Raw genomic sequence first — 14,524 nt, forward strand, 5'->3', positions numbered from 1 at the left:
CTGCTTCTGGAAGATTATAGTTTATGATACCATCTATGCATTCTCTCCCCTCTGGGGAGGGTTGTTAACTTATGTCTGGGTTATGCAGGCAGCTATGAGCTGAGGACTTAAGGGGGCCTGGATCCCCACAGATGGCAGCAGCAATATCTCCCATCCTCCATGTTCTCCTGCAATCTGACCTTGACCTCTCCTGTTAAGAGATGGAGTCTTAATTTGCTTCCCTTCATTCTGGTCTTCCCACAGGGACTTGCTTATATGCAATAAAATGAGGTAGATGTGATGCAGCAGGATTTCCGAGGCTAGGTAAGAAGAAGGATAACAGACTCTCGTGGAATACTCATTCTCTGGATGCTCCCCCTCAATGATTCCTCTGAACTCAGCTGCCAGTACTGCCTTTTTATCTGGGCAAATGTGGCCCCTTCTCTGTGTGCTGAACCTCAGGTGGTCATTGTATTTTGGAGTGCCTTTCCTGGAATTTTCTAAGACCCCCTCTGGTGTTAGACCGGGAAGGTTGTCTATATGCAATACCCCAGGTTAGATATCCTATGTGGATCTCTTTACTGTTTCTCCATACATGGGGTTGTCCAGTTACCTGAAGGAACTCCAGGAATCACACCCATTGAGTTATGTAGGATCTCTGGCCAAGTTACGAGAAGGACAACTTGATGAGCAAATCACTCTTGTTGGTCAGGAGTATATTCCTTTCAGGGATCATATAAGAGTGACCTGTGAGAAGGGTGCTGACAAGGTGATTTGGTGTGATGCATACTTACATTGGACATAAGATGAGTCTAGGCACAACCCTTGGTCTTGAGTTGCCTCCATGTTGGCAACTGCAGTGCAGGCTCCAGTCAATCGTGCTGTGGATCTTAAGTTGGCTGGAAGTGATGGACGTTCCTTATTGTCAATGGGACTGTTCTTCTCACTTTGCCTACAGCAGTCAATAGAAAATTATAAGAGAGACTCAGACACACTCATATGCATGTGTGCACAGAAAAAAATCCAAGCCATTGTCAAGTTATAAAGCAATCAACGGAATGAAATTCAGAAGTCTTTACGAGGTTAAGTAATGAGTAAAATGCAAAGAACTGAGTGAGAGAGCTGAGAAAGAGACGACATTGAGCTTAGAAAGCAAAATGTTTGCATTTATTATTTTAGTGTCAAGGGATGACAAACTTCCAACAATGAACATAGAGGTGGGTAGCTGAAGGGAAGTGGAGTGCAAGTCAGTGAAACATCTGAGGAAGTGGAAGGACTCAGAATAGTGGCTTGAAATGTAAATAAAGATATTTAAAATAGAAACCAAAATTAACTACACATAACTATACATGTAATGTCCCAGGTGAAGAATGTTTCTCCTGTACCAGTCTTAAAAGCAATTGATTGCAACTTAAATGCAACTATTACCCAGAATCCTGGAATTCAGTGTGAAAAAAATGTTTTAAAGGATTGTATTTGAGGACCAATAAACACAAATCCTGTCAGATCAATAAACAAGAATCATGTCAGCCACGTTTAAATTTATGATTTAAACAAGATTTCTGCACTTGTTAATAAAAATAATATTGAGAATGGTGTTTATTCCCATGTGACTTTTAGACTCTTCGTACCCTGAATATATACTTTTTGCAACAGCAAATCTCCTTTCTGCTGACCTAACTTCAATGTCAAGGAAAATGTGACATTTTAAATCACTAGTGAACCACTGTTTGTCTTTAGAAACTTTTATACTTAAAAGAAACCTTGCATTTTAAGTGGTTTTTTTTTGCAATAGGAAATATGCCATTCATTGTTATAATACAATTTCTTATTAAGAAAATAGAAATGATTATTTCCAAACAGCAACTTCATTTGGTAGCTAATAAATAATTAAGCATGATTTGGAAATGAATCTAGCCTTTTACCAAGGTCCAATTCCTCATTTTCCTTTTAGTTAGTAACTGTACCTGTATATGTCCCTGATTTGAAGGAAACAATAATAGAAATAATATAATTTGGTTCCTTTATCTAGGAAGTACTCAGATATGTACTTTAGTACATCTAGGGAGGCATAGCTCCAGTCTTTTATGACCTAATGGCTGTTAATTCTATGACTAACAGCTCCAATGTGAGAATAATTGAAAGTGATCTCTATACTTTAGAGAAATGACCCATTGAAACCAAGATACATTATGGGAAGAAAAATTCTGAGGCAGACTACAAAATTAAAACTCTCTAAGCCCAAGTATAGCATAAAAGACTTAGGAATTGTAATAAAAGACAAATTATAAATGGATCAGCAACTTCAAATTGTATTCAGAAAAACAGAGGATATTAAGTAAGAAGAGAATGATAATCTTCTCATCTTACCGATAATTGCATTCTTGCTGATTACTAAAAATTCTGGTTTTGATCTCTGCATTTTAAATAGAATTGAATAAAACTGGTGGGCTGGACAAAGATTAGAAGGGAAGGACTTGTTAAATTTGTGAAGAGATTTAAATTCAGAGTGATCATACATCCTAGTTTATGCTTGCCTTTTGTTTTTTTTTCTTCCCAGGCTTAAGGTAAAGGAGTTTAGAAAATGCTGAAGTGCTCTTTTTATAGCTTCAGTCTGACTGTTTGCAACTTTTCTGAATAAAACTACTCAACGGCTTCATATTTACCTGTAAGATAAAGTTCAAAATGCATAATATTGATTGTTAAGTCGTTTTGTGGAACTGCCTCTGCTTACCTCCATAAATCTTTTATACTTCATCCCCCCTCTTAATTCCCCAGTCAATGCAAGAATCTTTTCAGACTAACACTCCCTCTTGTTTGGGCCAACAAATGTGTCCTTTTGGAATATTTGCTCATTCCATGCCCTACACCCAGCACTTCAATTTATTAACTCCTAATTGCACTAGAGGCTTGAAATCAGATGACTTCTTCCAGAAAGCAGTTCCTGGACCACCAACACTTGGGTCAGTTGTTATCCATTCTAGGTATTTCCATAGCAGTTTGCACTTACTGCATTCATGGCACTCTTCCCAACATGTTTTAATTCCACATTTATTTTATGGTATGCCTAATTAGACTGACTGCTCCAAGAGGACAGGGCCTGTTGCAGAATCAGTATCTACCCCAGTGCCTAACTTACAATAAGCCCTCAGTGAGTACACTGAATTGGTTTGTCAAATTGAAGAATAGAAGATACTTTGCAGTATTAAGATCCCCATGTTGTGTTTACAGAAATAGCTAGTCAGATCAGAACAAAAATAAATTTGAAACTACTATCTGTAATTCTAGGTTGATTAATCATAAAAGTTTTACCTTATCAAGTCTAGCAGTGACTTTAACAGCCCAGACAATGTCTGTCTTGCTTTCCTTAAATCTCAGGGCGTAGTTACTCCACAACTCCCTTGGCAGTGCGGTTTCATTACTATAAACATACTTCATGTTAAGAAACTTACAAGACTTAATTTTTCAAAATATAAGATCTTAATGAACTCTTTAGGGATTCAACTTATTTTTTTCCTCAAGAAGGGCAGATGGTTTTCAGTGTGACAATGCATTTATTATTAGAAAAGGTCTATTCTTGTATAGCAAATGGATGTTACAGTCACCGAAGCATAAATATTAGTGTATACATATTACAACGAATTGTTCTGGGAGGAACTTGCTCTAACAAGCATTTTTAAGTTTCTTAATATAAAAACTTAAAAAAGATTTTGACTTTAAATTCTTAGAGTATTAATATCTTACCTTTTTAGGTATCAATTGTACTTTTCAAAATTAGGTTAATATTTTCTAACATATTTGAATAAAGAAAGCTAATTCATGTATTTAAGACTGGTTTCATATGATATACTCTCACTGTATGTATTTTCTTTATTTACTCTAATTAATACTCTAATTAAATAGTCTTACTAGGCACTCTAAGACGCTAACTTGCATGTTTTGTGAATTAACTCAAGTCTCACAACAACCCTATGAAGTAAGCATATTATTATACCCATTTTATAATTAAGGAACATAAATTCTAGGGATGTTATATGACTTGTAATAAGTTCACACAGCTAGTAAATAATTGATCTGGAATTTGAACATGCAGGCTGACTCCACAATCTGAACACTTAATCACTATGGTATTAGTCATGGGGTTAAATATAAGTTTTCTATCAATAGTTTAAAGAGATTCATTTCTTACTTAGAAGTGGAAAACTCATCTGAATATGGTAGACTCACTATGAAATAGAATAAAGCTAACTTAGCATGAATAATCAGAGATTCCATGGGATAGTGAACCAGGCTCACACTTTCAAGAGGGAAACCTAAGATGGTAGACATTATAAATGAAATAAATGGTGTATCTCCAGACTTTTGTCCATTCATCCACCAATCCATTATTTTAATAAAAAATTGTTAAACTCTTTATCACATAATATGTTTAAGTTCCATACTAAGCACTGTGAAAAAAACAAAATATATAATATAACCCCTTTCCCATAGTCTCTGTTAAGAAATAGCATTTTACATATGAATAAACAAGTGCTTTGGGGTACTGCCGAAATTTTGCTTTACGATTAGGGTGGTGGTATTTATAATATAGACAGTGAGGCTATAGTTTCCACAAGCAATATTCTTTTTTTTTTTTTTTTTTTTTTTTTTTTTTAATTTTTTTTTTTTTTATTGAATTTGTAATAATATTACATTAAAAATATATATGTGAGGTCCCATTCAACCCCACCCCCCCACCCCCCCTCTCCCCCCCCCCCCAACAACACTCGTTCCCATCATCATGACACATCCATTGGATTTGGTAAGTACATCTTTGGGCACCTCTGCACCTCATATACATTGGTTCACATCATGGCCCATACTCTCCTCTATTCCATCATGTAGGCCCTGTGAGGATTTACAATGTCCGGTGATTACCTCTGAAGCACCATCCAGGGCAGCTCCATGTCCCTAAGACGCCTCCACCTCTCATCTCTTCCTGCCTTTCCCCATACCCTTTGTCCATTATGTCCACTTTTCCCAATCCAATGCCACCTCTTCTATGTGGACACTGGATTGGTTCCACAAGCAATATTCTGGACAGAATAATCATATCCTACGAAGTAGTTACTAGTATTAAGCACAGCTTCCCAGGTAATTTTTAAGCTCATTAAATTTTGAGAACCACTGAGACAGTAATCTTTAACTCTTTTTTTTTAAGTGTCACATTATACAATAGGGTTCTTAACTTTTTTCGGGGGACATCCATCCCTTTGACAGTCTAATGAAGTCTATGAATCTGTGATTGAAAAACTCTTCTTAAAAGGAATGAAATTTCAAATGTAGGGTTACAAAAGAAACAATTATAATGAAGTATATATGAAGTGTATTTCTATTCATGAATCTCCAGAGAGTTCCCAGATTAATAAGCCTTGCATGGTTTAGGTCAAGGAACGTTTGGCAGAGTAGAAGTAGGACATAGTCAGGGTGGGGGAAGGAAGGCAATCTTTTTCAAAATTCTTCATTAGACTTCTAGCTTGTTATTTAACAAGAGTAGGAGTTATATTAAGATCTGATTGCCCAGAAACATTCTGGATATGGAGGGATAATGGTGAAGTAAGTTAATAGTTATGAAAACAGTATTTTTTTGGGAGAATGAGCTTTGGTATTAAAAGACCTGAGCCCAAATTCCAACTCTGCTGTTTATTAGCTGTGTCACCTACAATATACTAACCTCCTTGAACCTTAGTGTTCCCATCTGTTTAGTAAAGAAATGTCTACCTCTTATAGATGAAGATGAAAGGAATATTATATCTGAAGGAAGCAAAACAAAGTAGCTTAAAGAAATGCTAAGAACATTAGTAAATATTGAAGAAATGGAACTCTCCTATCTATCTATCTATCTATCTATCTATCTATCTATCTATCTATCTATCTATCTGTCTATCTACCTACCTACCTACCTACCTACCTACCTACCTACCTATCTATATTCTCTATTATTCTCCAGTTGGTGTTGAAGCCTCTAATGATTCCTTTACACAAAAATAGCAAATCTAGTTTAATTATTGCTTTTTCCTATTATACTAGATATGAGAATCTTGCAACCTGCTTGGTTTGATGACTTGAAGAGAGTTATAGATGTATTATTATGAGCCTTACAAGGCAATTTATTGGTAGATAGAATTTATAGCTTTATAAGTAAAATGATTTAACTTTTAAATAAATACTTTAGATTATGTACAATCCAATGCAGCCCTGACTCATCCCAAAAAGGGTTCATCAAATCAAACATTCATAGCACAGAAAGGTCTACTATCCATAAAACACTTCTTTGTGTCACAGAACATTTAACTTCATTTATGCAAAGTAATGAACCCAAGAACATTTTTAACATTTTATTTATTCTTAAAAGATACATAGATTACATAAAATGTTACATTTTAAAAATGTAGGGGATTTCCATATGCCCCACTCCCCACACCTCCCACTTTTCCCACATTAACAACTTCTTTCATTAGTGTGGTACAGTCATTGCAAATGATGGACATATTTTGGAGCATTGCCACACAGCATGGATTATAGTTTACACTCTCTTCCACTCCATTTTGTAGGTTATGGCAGGATATATAATGTCCTGTATCTGTCTTTGCAATGTCATTCAGGACCTTTTCAAGTCCCCAAAATGCCCCCATATTATACCTCTTTTTCCTTCTCCCTACCTTCAGCAACTTCAGTGGCCACTGTTTCCACATCAATTACACAATTTCTTCCATTGCTAGAATCACAATAAGTCTGTAGTAGAATGTCATTAAGTTTACTCTAGTCCATATTTTATTCCCCAATCCTGAGGATTCTAAAATGGTGGTGCACACTCCACCTCTAATTGAGATGGAACTTCAATTCCATATGGCTAATGGTTAGGACTCTCTTGTTTGCAGTGTAGATTCTCTCAGTTCCTTGGTGTGGTGGATGTCCATCTTCAGCTCCTTGTTAGATGTCCTGGGTGAGTCCAATGAACTAGAGAGTAGGTTTTGCAACTCCACTGAGGCTCAGAGCCCAGCGGGCACATGGACAGTACATAGATTCAAGTCTCTTGGACATACACCTACCAACTCCAGCACCAACTATAGGTTCAATAAAAGGGACAGTAGAGGCATGTGTAGAGAAGTCACATCTGAGTGCAACTCTGTCACACTTGGGAGAACAAACGCCAAAATAGGGCCCACTGGCAAGGCACCAAACTCTGGAACTGTCTGCCATGACTGTATGACCTTGGTGTCTCTCTAGCGCTCAGGAGCCCCACTATTTGGGATAGTATCTACTTTGGCTATCTATGAGATCCTGCTGAAATGTGCATAAGCGTTACCTCTCTGATGAACTCCCAACTCATTTTGAAGTCTTTTAGCCATATAACCTCATTTGTTTTTACCATTTTCCCCTTTTGTTCAAGGTCTTTTTCCAGTTGCATCACCAAGTGGTGCTTAGAAGTAATCCCTCAGTGCTAGGGAAGCTCATCCCCAGGAGTAACGTCCCATCTGGGGGAAGGTAATGCATTAATATGCTGAGTTTGACTAGAGAGTGGTCACATTTGAGCAACATGGAGGCTCTCAGGAGGTAACTCTTAGGTACTAGGCTAAGCCAACACTAGGCTAAGCCAAGAATATTTTTTGGAAAGTAAAAGTAATGATTACTTACTTAAGAAATTTGGAAAATGTAAAGAGGAAAATGGAAATCACTCTTTATCCCAATAGCCATAGGAAAAAAAAAATCAGTTAACATATATAATTTTGATGTATATCCAAATTCATGTATGTGTATATGAGTGAATAAATAATTAAGGCTTTATCTGTCTAAATTATTTTATAATCTTTCCTTTTCTACTTTCATATCCTAAGCATGTCAGTCATGCTCCCTGTCTCTGATACTTCCCGGCAAAAGACCCTGTTCTACACCCTTTCATTCTCTTACTTTAGAACTAATCCAGAATTTTTGTAATTAGAATTTATTTGAAAACATCACTGATGATGCCTAGGGCAGAGAATATAAGTCTTTTGTTTTTGGTTCAGAATGAGGAGTACATGGAATTATTAAAATCATGTAAACTTGAAGGCAACCTCATAATTCCCAAATAGCAATGTCAAAAGAAAATATTCAAAAGATCAGATGCATTGTACAGAAATAATCCCTTTACAATGACTAAAGGCAGGCAAAGGGAAGGATATACATTCTTAGAATTTTACATAATCTTTTGATTTATAAAAATACTTTGAGATGTAGGGTGTAAAGGGCTGATGATGCAAAGTACCAGAAATCAGTTGGCTTTATAAAGGTTATTTATTTGGGGTAAAAGCTTACAGTTACAAGGCTATAAAAGTCCAAAACTCAGAATTGCTTTTTCACCAAAATCACTTGCCATGTGTTGAAGCGAGAGACAGTCACCGAACTCTGGCTGGTCTCTGCCTTCCCCTCTGGGCTTCCTCTTCCTCTTGAGTCTTCACGCTTAAGTGAAGTCCTTTTTTCTTCTGGTATAGGGTTTGTTTCTTTCTGAGCCTCCTATACAGTCCCTGCTCTCTTCCCAAGGTCATCTGTAAGTTATCAGTCAAAATGGTTCATTCCTCCCCGGGGCCTTAGCTGTTTGAGACTTCTTCTTTCTGTCACATGGCAGGATCAAAAAATGACAGAGCTCTCTCTTCCTTGTGTGTCTTTTTGGGTGAGCGTTCATTTACATCAGACCTAGAAAGGATGCAGGATGCAGGAACTCAACCTGAGCCGTGTCCTCGGAGGTAGTCAAATCAAAAAACCTTAATCCTAATAGGTAATCTTTTATAATCAAAGATATCCCAGCTGCATTTAATGCAATCAAAGGGTATCCTCACCCAGAGGAATAGATTAATTTATAAACATAATCTTTCTCTTTTTGGGATTCATAAAATAATCTTAAACTGCCACCTATGGATATGTTCAAACAGTGCTAAATCAGCAAATGAAATTGTTCGATCTGATTTTAAAAAAAAAGAGAGTTTATATATGCAAATAATCTTCCTTTAAAATAAATATTTCAGTATTGTTAGCCTGATTTACCTAGATTCAATAATTGAAAAATATACTTTATCCTATACTAAAAGGAATTTTTTAGAGTTCAAAAGTGTACCTCTGTCCTCAATATTTTAGACCCTGTTCTTAATTATAAAGCTTATATTCTTGTCAAAGCACTAACAATGAAAAATGTCTGCTTTTCTAAGTTCATTCAAAATTTTAAATGTAAAATTTAAGCTGGTATTTAAAGTGGTTGTTTCTATACCTCAGGAAAATGAAAACAGATGGAGTTTTAGAGTTCCTATTTATTCATTTATCAAAATATGAAGAAGAAAGAGATGGGATTCTCCCCATTGTGGGAATTGTTTGCAAGGCAGGTAGAAGACAGATGATTTGCTAATTTTGGTGGTTCCTCAGTAGCTAATGAATAAAATTTAAATCTTCTTGAGTCAGAGGTTTTGTGTAGTGATTTTGGAGAATGATATTTTGTTTTTGCTAAATCTAGGATACTGCGTGATATCCTGGTTTATATGTTAAATACGGCATATGGAGCTGGAGAGAATTCTTAGAACATTAAAAAAGAACACCCATCACAAGCCTAGCACAGAAGTAGGCACACAATAAATGCTTTCTTACTTCTCCTAAAAATTAATTTTACCCTTAATTTAAGTATTAATACTTAATTTATTAGGCAAAGAAGAGGAAAGTTCTGGAGAAATTTGTGATCACTTAGGATGAAGAGCAGAATTGAAGATAGCAAAAGCAGAATTGAAGATGGCAAATGAAAAAAAAATACTTCCTCTTGTCTCTCTCCATGTCACAAACCAACCATCCAGAGTTAACATAAAAAAGGGCCTGTTAACTGGCATTCTTTGGTTAAGTAACAAAATTAGTCTTATATATAAACGTACCTCAGGCTTTGCAACAATCATATGTGAAAATTCATAGTTTGATAAATTACTTTATTATTACATGATTAACAGAATTCCTAAAATAGTAGGCATATGATGGTGTTAGGAGACAATTCTCCAGGGGTGTCTTACATTTCTGTACGTTTTGTGAGTGAGGCACTAGCTGATCTTTGTTCCAGACTCTGCTTTCAAGGTTGACTGTACAGTCAATAGCCTTGCAAATTAGCAGTAATGTCTTCCTCAAGAGCAAAGGGCAGGGATGCTTTCTGACCATTATAGAAGATTTCATTTTTACAAGTTCAGGGTTCCTCTTGTGCAATGCAACTCATTGCATATGCTCACTTTCACCCGAGTCCATTCTTATCTTGGGGCACTTGGGGGAAAGGGAAACTGCTGTAAATATGCTTATGTTCGCACTGCTTGTTGTATAATAACGTCCTTTGTTTTTGACCCAGGAGTCTTGTTTCTTCTGCCAGCATCCACTAACCTGTGGGAGGCTAACTTGTTAGTTTGCAAATAGGGTAAAAGCTCAGACTCTTCACAGTTCTTACAGATAAATACTTATTAACTGTACAGTGGGTTTTTTTTTTTCCTGGTAAAGTAAAAATAGAACCCAACTTACAGAAAGCAGAATTACAACTTTATGAGTTATAATCTGCATAAAGTAAGGTGTGTCTCTACTGACTGGACACATAGTCCATAGTCTTGTCTTTCTGAGTTCAGAGGTCATGTGTGGAAAAATTCTGTTATTTGTTGGGATGGGAGGAAGACATAGGGCAGTGTGCGGGTATTTTCTCTATAGCACTAGTTATCTAGTTTTAGCATTCCTTTGTTGTGTTGGATTTCTGCTGACTCTATAGAGAGTGAAGGCTTATCACAAGTTGCAGCTCAAATGACACTTCGGCTAGGAAGCCTTTCTAGCTCAACCAAGCCAGAAATGTTTATTCCTTGTAGGAATACTTGCGGCTCTCTCTTTCTGACCCTAAATTTTGGGAGCTCCTAACTTTTTGTTGTGTATTATAGTTTGCAATATGTGACTTCTAATTTGTATTATGTGAGATTTTATTTTCCTTTCCAGATTTTAAATTCATTGAAGTTTTACTTATTGTCTGAGTCATATTTACAATTCAGGCAACACATGACACAATTCCTTATTCATAGTAAGTACTCCAAAACTCCACCTCTATCGATTGATCTATCTGTATCATCTATGTGCCCTATCTACCTATCTATCTATCATCTATCTGTTTATCTAACTTTTTGTTTTTCAGACTTTTAAGATCATATTGACCATAACATATCATTGCACTCTATTTGGAAAACCAGGTTGCATGTTGGCTATTGCAATAATTATGTTTAATGCACCACTTGGTAAATGCTGGCAAGAGGTTACACAATTCTAAAATGCATAATAAGAGGTACAAAGTTTTCTTTTTGAATTAGCAGCTAATGGTTGAACTATCTTTGATATATCCAACACAGCTGGATGCAGCCTTATGTGAATTAGCGACAAAGGACATTTAATTTCAGTTTTTACATTTTTAGCTTTGCTTAAAATGCATGTTTATCTCTCATAAACCACAGCTTGTTACCATTGATTTCTATCAAGTACCTTGAAGGTACGTCCCAGCCGTTGTTTTTTTCATTTCACTTCTGAATAACTCTGAGTCCATCAAGTAAGTTTCCATAAATGTTTGATCAAGGAAATTGAAAGTCTTCCCTTTTTGAATTGTTAATATTTGTTTTCTGTTTATAAAAAACATATTCATTTTAGAAAATTCCAAAATAAAGATACATAGATATGGAAATAGACAAAAAGCTCCAGCAGTACCAATGCCAAGATAATCACTTTTAACATGTCAATGCACCTATTTCTTTCATTATCATATCCATTTCAGACTTTTTATTACTATATATATTTAAAGCATAAAATCATGTTTATACTATCTTGTAATACAATTTATATTTAGTTAGCGGTATTGTCTGAATATTTTACTCTAACATTAAATACTTACTAGTTTATTTGCTGCCTCGTATTTCACTTATGGATGTAGCACAATGCCTTTCATCAATTACCTACTTTTGGAAATTTAATTTCTTTCTTAGCTATTTGTTGTTGAAGCTGTTTTGAAGAATACCCTCAGTAAAAATCTATATATATCCATCATCATTATTTTAAAATATAAACCTAGAAATGAAATTTCTGGCTTAAATATAGAAAATGCATAAACTGGATTTCAGAAATAAGATAGTGATTTAAACTATTAGAATTAACTATTAATGAGGTCTTAAAGTTTTAAATGCATATGCAGCCAATAATGAAAATAACATACAATCAAATTATAAAATCAGATCCACCTGTCTATTCCTTGTCCTACCTTAACACACAAATTTTCCTGTCTTATTTTGCATGTGAGTATCATTCTACACATTTACTTTTATCTTAAATAAGACTGGTGAATCTAATTTCTCAAGTAACTTAAAAAATATCAATATTTTTTATGGATTGAATGGTCCCCCCAAAAGTCCTGATTTTCAGTTCTGTGAACGTGAACATATTTGTAAATAAGATCTTTGAAGATGTTATTAGATAAGATGAGGCCCAACTGAATTAGGGTGGGAACTTAATCTAATTGGACTCGTGTTGTTATAAGCAGAGGAAATTCGGAAACAGAAACACAAAGAGAGAAAGATAGTGACATGATGGAGTGAAAGGCTGAGCTGTGCCACAGCCAAGGAATTTCACGACCATCACCAGAACACTTCAGACTTCAGAGGAAGCTTGTTCTGTCAACATCTTGATTCAAACTTCTAGCCTCCAGAATGAGACAATAACTTTCTATTGTTCATGCCATTAGTCTGTTGTATTTTATTACAGCAGAACTGATAAACTAAGGCAATATTCAATAAGGAATACTTCTTAAGATATTTAGATTTATCAGTTTTGCTGTAAAATATTTTAAACTTCAAAAGAAATATATCCCTTGATTTTTATTCGAATATATACTATGGCTATTTATATGTAATCTTGTGGTAAGTTTAGGTGTGTAAACAGTCTCTTGTAAGTGTTGGTTAAATCCTATTTTCACAAGTAGCACTAAAACAAAAACTCTTAATTACAAAGTATTTCAAAGATTTAACTGATCATCCAAATATGTTAAATGTAAACACACAGGTTAAAAGTAAAAGGAGAGGAAAATATATGCTATGCTCTTTAAATTTCCTGCTGCTAAAACAAATATCATACAATGGATTGGCTTAACAACAGGAATTTGTTGGCCTACTTTCAGAGACTAGCTTTATCATGGGGTTGTTATCTTCTGGCTGGGCAGCAGTCTTTAGGGTTCCTGGGGTTTTTCATCTCAAGGCAATGCGCATAGTGGTATCTTTTCATTTCTCTTCCAGGTTCCATTGATTTTTAGCTTCCGGCTGTTCCCAGTGGCTTTTCTTTCTGCATCCAATTTTCTCTGCTTATAGGACTTTAGCCCTAGTGGATTAAGGGCACCATCATTCATTTTGGGCACAACTTAACCAATAACATCTTCAAAGTCCTATTTACAAATGGGTTTATATACCTATAGGAGCATGGGTTGGGACATAAACATGCCTTTGTGGGGGACATGATTCAATCCACAACACATGCTAACACTAATAAAAAAGAAGTTACTATAGTAGTATCAGAAAAAATAAATGTCAGAGCAAAGACTGTCAATAAAGGAGATAATTTCATAGTGATGAAAGGGTTATTTTTTTCAAGAGGGCATGCAATCCTACCCAAAACTTCAAAAAATATGAAGCAAAAACTGGTAGAACTGCATGGTGAAATAGGCATATCCTTTATTTATTTTTTTATTGATTTTGTAAAAATATTACATTAAAAAAATATGAGGTCCCATTCAACCCTACCACCCCCACCCCACCACTCCCCCCCCAGCAACCCTCATTCCCATCATCATGACACATCCATTGCACCTGGTAAGTACATCTCTGGGCATCTCTGCACCCCATGGTCAATGGTCCACATCATGGCCTATACTCTCCCACATTCCATCCAGTGGGCCCTGGGAGGATTTACAATGTCCGGTGATTGCCCCTGAAGCACCATCCAGGGCAACTCTAAGTCCCAAAGGCGCCTCCACCTCTTATCTCTTCCTGCCATTCCCCATACCCATCAGCCACTATGTCCACTTTTCCCACTCCAATGCCACCTTTTCTCTGTGGACCTTGGATTGGTTTTGTCTGTTGCACCTCTATGTCAAGAGGAGGCTCAGATTCCACATGGATACTGGATGCAATCCTCTTGCTTTCAGTTGTAGGCCCTCTAGACTCCATGGTGTGGTGGTTGTCCTTCTTCAACTCCATCTTAGCTGAGTGAGGTGAGTCCAATAAATCAGATTGTAGGAGCTGAAGTCTGTTGGGGCTCAGGGCCTGCCTATCATATTGTCAGTCCAGAGATTCAAATCCCCTAAATATATCTTAAACCCCAACACCAACTACAATTCCAGTAAAGTAGCATGAAAGTCTTGTGCAAAGAGATCCCATCTGAGTCCAGCTCCATCATGCAGAAACACCAGCTCCAAAGAAGGGCCATCTGATATGGCAGTAAACCCCATCTG

At 36.1% G+C, this 14,524-nt stretch overlaps 1 long non-coding RNA gene across 1 annotated transcript in view; it reads right to left on the reverse strand.

Annotated features, from left to right (window-relative positions):
* Positions 1-519: 519 nt before the first annotated feature.
* Positions 520-14,524, reverse strand: part of LOC131277938 (uncharacterized) — a 97,703-nt gene continuing 83,698 nt past the window's right edge. The window contains exon 3 of the long non-coding RNA XR_011648360.1: positions 520-931. This is a non-coding gene — a long non-coding RNA (uncharacterized lncRNA). The remainder of the gene's footprint in view (positions 932-14,524) is intronic.

This window comes from Dasypus novemcinctus, chromosome 3 (assembly GCF_030445035.2).
Source record: "Dasypus novemcinctus isolate mDasNov1 chromosome 3, mDasNov1.1.hap2, whole genome shotgun sequence".
Classification (NCBI taxonomy): Eukaryota; Metazoa; Chordata; class Mammalia; order Cingulata; family Dasypodidae; genus Dasypus; species Dasypus novemcinctus.